General features: G+C 32.0%; 1 long non-coding RNA gene across 1 annotated transcript; it reads left to right on the forward strand.

Moving 5' to 3' along the window:
* Positions 3,448 to 4,557, forward strand: LOC107608334. Its single transcript, XR_001612817.2, has 3 exons — positions 3,448 to 3,601; positions 4,343 to 4,416; positions 4,543 to 4,557. It is a non-coding gene; the product is annotated as an uncharacterized LOC107608334 (long non-coding RNA).

Raw genomic sequence — 7,033 nt, forward strand, 5'->3', positions numbered from 1 at the left:
TATATATATAAAAGAGAAGTGAGGAAAAGAAAAGAAAAAGAACAAATAAGAAAAATGGGACAAAATGCCCCAAAGTAAGCGGTGAAAGCAATGCATATGTACTGTACTTAAAATTAGGATGCATGAATATGTGGAAACATGGTTAATGGATAGTTAAGGGTAGTATTATGATTACATGGATTGTCTAAAGTTAGGTGGAAAGTTTAAGTTAATTAAGGATTCAGATTTTAGTCCACTTGACCAAATACAATCCTACCTTGACCCTAACCCCATTACAACCCTTAAAAGACCTCTTGATATGTGTATTTGTGCATTAAATTTATGTTAATTGTTAGATAAAGAGAAAGCCTTAGAAAGCAAGGTTAGTGGAGAATTGAGATAATCGAACCTAAAACACTTGAGTGATTAGAGTGTATACACTACCAGTGAGGGATCGATGCTCAATTCCTTGTTCCCTACTTTTATGAGCTATTTTCTTCTTGCAAGTCTATTTGTACTTCATTTTCATGATTTGAATTAGTGAAATCCAGTTCATATTTCTTCTTGAAGGATTTGTTTACTTTTAACTAAGTAGGTAGAATCATTTTGCATGTAGTTGCATTCATATAGATAGGTTGCATTTCATACTTTCTTACATTCCTCTTCACCTTTATAGTTTCTCTTGAGCTTAGCATGAGGACATGCTAATGTTTAAGTGTGGGGAGGTTGATAAACCACTATTTTATGGTTTATCTTGTGCTCAATTGAGTGGATTTTATCAACTCTTTACCCACTTATTCATACTATTTGCATGGTTTTACAACTCCTTCCTGATATTGTGCTATAATTGAAAACATGCTTCTTTGATCTTATATTTGCTTATTATTAATCCTCTCTTATTATCATTAGATGCCTTGATATGTGTGTTAAGTGCTTTCAGAGATTATAGGGCAAGAATGGCTCAGAGGATGGAAAGGAAGCATGCAAAAGTGGAAGGAATACAAGAAGTTGAAGGAACTGCAAAGCTGTCAGCCTGACCCTCTCGCACTCAAACGGCTGTAACTTTAGCTACAGAGGTCCAAACGATGTGGTTCTAGTTGCGTTGGAAAGCTAACGTCCGGGGTTTCGATTTGATATATAATATGCCATAGTTTCCTTGACGCTAGGTGACGCGAACGCGTGATCCACGCAGACACGTCGCAGTGACAAAAAACCAGCGTGGCAGATTTCTCCTCCAGCGATTTCTGGGTTGTTTCCGACCCAGTTTGCAGCCCAGAAAATACAGATTAGAGGCTATATAGTGGGAGAATTCATCCATTCATAGAGAGAGGCTTTCACATTCACAATTTTAGCAATAGATGTAGTTTTTAGAGAGAGAGGGGTTCTCCTCTCTCTTAGGATTAGGATTTAAGACTTCTCTTAGTTTTAGGAGTGACTCTCAATCCCAGGTTTTTTATTTTTATTTATGTTTCCAATTTAATTCATGAACTCTTCCATGTTACATATGATTTTCTTTGAATTAATATTATTTGAGGTATTTCAGTTATTATTGCTTTCTTTTATTTACATGATTATTGCTTCCCATCTGAAGGCATTTTTATTCCAGTAGATTTATTTTCCTTCTTTTGGTTTTGGTTAAGAGATTAGTAACTCAGGAGTTATCCAATTCAACAGCATAATTGATAATTGTTATCTTTGTTAATTTGAGCTTCAATAATCCCAATCTTTTCTTAGGAAATAAATAGGATTCGAAGATCAACTTAATTAATCCCTTGATATTCCTTTATTTTAGTAAAGGTTAACGAAGAGGAATTAAGATTCAATTGTCATCATCTTTGATAAGGATAGCTGGGATAAGATTTCTTATTTCTTATACCTTGCCAAGAGATTTTATTATTATTATTTTATTTTACTTGCCATTCAACATACTGCTCCCTAATTTCTAAAACCCCTAATTTACAAACTCATAACCAATAATAAGAACATACCTCCCTGCAATTCCTTGAGAAGACGACCCGAGGTTTGAATACTCGGTTATCAATTTCAAAGGAGTTTGTTACTTGTGACAACCAAAACGTTTGTATGAAAGGACTTTTGAAGGTTTAGAAACTATACTTGCAACGAGGATTTATCCGCAAATTTCTAGACCACGCAAAAGTTCTCTCATCAGTGTCCCGTCTGTTTTCATCTTTTTCTTTAAATTTTTCGAAAGTGTTCTTATTTTCCCTTCTTAATATTCAAATTGTTCTTAGTAATTTTTGCTATTTGATTTTAAAAATTTTAAGTTTGGTGTCTTTTAGTTGTTTTTCTTTAATTTTCGAAATTTAGTGTATTTGATTTCAAAATTTTTAAGTTTAGTCACTACAAAAAAAAGAGTTTAAAATGGCATTTGTATTACGGCGGTTCTTAAGAACCGCCATAATATTTAGATATTGCGTCGTTTCTTGTTGTTGCCATAATTGGTTCGTATTTTGTGGCAATTTTTGGTAATTCTGGCGGGTTTGAACCGCCATTGTCATTAACTATATTTAAAATGCACAAATTGGCCAAACCCTTGTTTCGAAAACGCTACCCTGTGTCACCGTGTTCGAGCAAAAAGTTGAAACACTACGCGATCTCCTCTTGCGTTCTCCTTCGATGGCGATTTTCTCCGGTGATATCTCCTCCAGCGAAGATATCCTCCAACAGCGATCTCCTCCGGCGATATTTGCTCCAGCGACGATCTCCTCCTGCGACGTCTGCTCCAGCGACGATCTCCCTCCTCCAACGTCTCCTCCAGCGACGATCTCCTCCGGCTTCTTCCTTGTCGTCCTCTGTGTCCTTTCTGCCAAATCTTCAGTGTCTCCCTTTTGTTCTGGATCAGCAGGTCAACTCGCTACTTCTTCACATTCTAGGGTTCATAAGTACGAATTATTTCTCTGTTTTACTAGATTTTTTACCAATTCGATTGAAACATGAGAGTGTGTGAATACATGGATATAAATTCCTTGTGATTTTCGTTGTTATTCATTTGGTACTAGTTTTTAAGATTTTTTGAATTTGTTATTATTAGAGAAAAGTGAAACTGTGTATTTTGATTTTCTTATTTTTTCAACGTGCTGTGAGGTTTTGGTAGTGTGTTTGTGTTTTAGGCTGTAAATACTAAGTGGAGTATGTGAGAATGGCTTACGGAAGTGGAAAAGCTTTGTTGTCACTTATAAACCAGGTATTAGATCTGGCAAAGATTAAAGCTGGTAAGCTGGAGCTTGAAGCTTCGCTGTTTGTCGTGCATACTGTTTTGGATGATATAGTATCATTATTTTCAAAAAAGTCTCCAGGAAAAGGAATAGAGATGATAAATATATTATATGCTATGTTTTATCACGGTAGAAATTGTGTGTCATATATATATTAAAGAGATTGGGAATTGTGTAAATGCGAATGTTAAGTTCTCTATGAATGGATAATATGGGTGATATAACTGGTCAAGGCGCAAACTCAGCATACATCATAGCTCATATATCATGTTGTAACTGAGGCATTTCAGGTCAGTTTAGTGGTTATATATCATTAGCACTTGGAAGGATTCTTGGTCTCGGAGCTCGATTTGGGGTCTATGAAATCATCACTGCCTTTTATAAGGGTAATTCCTATATTTTTTCTGCAAATCAATTGTGTGGTAAATAGCATTTTATGATTCAGCTTTTTAGGAAATACTCACATAAGAAACTAGTATTGCTTTGTTCCAAATGACTATATGTTCCTCTTTATAAAACTGTACAATTTTAGTCCATGGATTTTCAAGGGTTGTCTTTGAAGTTCTAAAACTAGCAGCACAAAATAAAAAGCTATTTAGAGTCTTCTGCACAGGTATTTTACCCTCTTACTCTCTTTCTTTTTGTTTATATATTGATATATAGATTTACTTCTAACTCACAAGCCAGGGCATTCATAATTGAGCTATTAAATTTGAAATCTTTACCCGGAGCCAGTAGAAAAAGGCCTTTGTGTTCAAATGTATTGCCGATGCCTGATTGTTTGGTTTTTGATAGTCACTCCACTATCATTCATTGAACACATAAACATTGCCACTTAGTAGGATAAAGCTTGGTTTTTGAATGTTGACTTTTTGCAAAGTTTCGGTTTTAATTTTGTCCACCATTTCCCTTTGATTAATGCCTGTGAACCCTGCATCTCTAGTTTGGTCATTATAGAAATTTGTGATCTGAACTTCAAACTTTTTGTGCTTGATATTTTTTTATTTTTGACTCCCAATTTAATCTAGTTACCCTTTTTGTTCAAATGTGCTTCTCTTGACTCAGGTCAAATGAAGAAGTTGGTCCCTTGTCTCCTTTATTTGTTAGTATTACTGCTGGATTGTCAGCTTCAGTTGCTGCTGCGGCTTCTCATGCCTTTGATACTACAAGAACTAGATCACAGTGCACTGTGCTACCAAAGGTATGTTTTGCACTGTGCACTGGCCAATAGCTTTGTTTTGTTTGGTTATTACTATTATTCTGTAATTCACCTCAGATATATGTCTATTTGTTTTCCTTATCTGTTGGTACTTTTGATGGATTCCAGGGATATTCTACAACTTAAGGGGAGCTGAGAGCCTTGCCGCAAGGTATAATACATGTTAATTCAGATCTTGAGTTAACGCCATTGTGGTCAAGAAGTAGTTCGAGGTCAAAGGTTAGCATCTTTGCATTGTTTTTCCACAGTTTTTAGTTCTATTGTAAATCCTAATGGCCATTTTAAAAATTATTTTTCCAAAGTTGAATTGCTTCAGTAACTAATCTTGAATATTTAAAGGGAATCAATTGCTAGTAATTAGTCTATTTGTTCGAATTTGGAGGTGCTGGTGCATGTAATATATCTTGAGAAAATATTATTAATCTGAGATTGGAGGTGCTGGTGCTAGTAATTAGTTTATAGATGATGATTGAGCAATGTACCATTACCTTCTTTAGACCATGTATGAATTAAAAATCTTATTATGATGTTTGATTTAAGGATATGCCTTTTGGTTATTATGAGATTTTAAAGTTTTAATTTAAAAAATGTCACTTCAAATAGGTAGTTTCAATCTTATTTCTAAAAACATAAAATTGCCATCATATTTAGGTAAAAATAACGGTTAGAAATCACCATTTTAAACAAAAACGATGACCTTGGAAAAAAACGGCAGTAGAAACTGCCATTTTAAATGAAAATTATGCCATTATATCTTGGTAAAAACGGCAGTTAGAAACCGCCCCTTTAAACGAAAACGATGCCATTAAACCCAGGTAAAAAATGGCGGTTAGAAACTGCCATTTTAAACGAAAAACAATGCCATTATGACCTGGAAAAAACGGCGGTTAAAAACTACCATTTTAAACGAAAATAATGCCATTAAATCCTGGTAAAAATGGCGGTTAAAAACCGCCATTTTAAACAGCAACAAAACCGTCATTTTATTCGGAAATAATGGCGGTTAAAACTGCCATTTTAACCGTAAAAAACCGCCGTAATAACCAGAATGGCGCCCAGAATTTCGGCGTTTCTTGGGGGCGCCATTTTTGGTAATAATGGCGGTTGTAACCGCCGTAATTTCCATAAAAAACCGCCATTTTAACCCATTTTTTTTGTAGTGAGTGTGTCTTGAGTGTTTTCTTTATCTTTTTAAATTTCAAAAATTTTAAAATTCCTTTCTTAAAATTTTGAATTTTTTTAATTTAATTTCTATAATCTTTATCTTATCTTTGTTTGAATTTAAATTTTAAAGTTTGGTATCTTTTGTTGGTAAATTTTAAATTTTAAAATCATATTTTATCTTTCTAGATTCTTGATCTTTATCTTTCTTATCTTTTGATTTTCAAATCTTATTTTAGTTATCTTGTTTTGATTCTCAAATTTTCAATTTTGAATTTCAAATTTTTTAAATTTTAAATTTTTAAAACTTATCTTATCTTGTTTAATTCTTTCCTTTTAAATTCAAATTTCAAATCCTTTTATTTGACTTTCTCTTTTTGAATTTTAAATTTTCAAAATCAAATCTTTTATTTTCAAATCTTATCTTTCCTTGTTTGACTTTTTCTTTCCAAATTTAAATTTCAAAATCTTCCTTTCACTTTCTCTTTTTATTTCAAAAATTTTTTCAAAATCAAATCCCTTGCTTTAAATTTTAGATCTTATTTGGGTTGACTTTTTCTTTTTAAAATTTAATTTTTCAAATCTTTGATTGACTCTTTCTTTTTAAATTTCAATTATTTTCAAAAGCAAATCTTCTATTTTATTTTCAAATCTTATTAATTAGTTACTTATTTGTTTCATTTTAACTTTAAAAGTTTGATTCTTTCTAAGTCTTCTTTCTCTCTCAGCATTTTCGAAAATCTCCCTTTAATTTTAGATCTTGCTAATTAATTGGTTGTCATATCTTTTCTTAATCTTTCCTTTTCTTATTTTTCAAAATTTCTAAATTATTTTAGTTTTCTATTTTATTTATTTTTGAATTTCCAAAAAAAAAATTGTTTCTTTTTGGGTATCTCACAGGGAGCTCTCTACACTCTGACATAGAGTCTTCCACTTTTCTTTGTCTCTTGTTTGTGTATACAGGAACTAGGGACGGATCCAAAAATGATATTATGGGGGGCCAATAACACATAATATTAAAAATTATGTAAAAAATTATATAATATAAGATGTATTATAAAAATATACGGATAGAGAATATATTTTAAAGTAAAAAAAATATGTGTATACTTTTTACTAACGAAGTGGTCGATTCTTCGTATAATAAAATTCACCGATAATAGAATTTGTGTCAAAATTTTTAACAATTTTCTTTTCAATATAATTAAAAGATAATTAGCAAGAAATTCATCTTTTATTTTGTTTCTAAGTTATTTTTCACAATATTCATAGTTGAAAAAGATCTCTTAATTGTAGCATTTGAAATAGAGAGAATTAATACCAAACGAATGAAAAAAATGGCAACAAGAAGAAAAAGAATTCACTTTATGAGATTTAAAAATTTTTATTTAATTAAAAAATATTAGTAATAATATCTTTTTCAGATTTTTTTAATATT

This window comes from Arachis ipaensis, chromosome B07, assembly GCF_000816755.2.
Source record: "Arachis ipaensis cultivar K30076 chromosome B07, Araip1.1, whole genome shotgun sequence".
Lineage (NCBI taxonomy): Eukaryota > Viridiplantae > Streptophyta > Magnoliopsida > Fabales > Fabaceae > Arachis > Arachis ipaensis.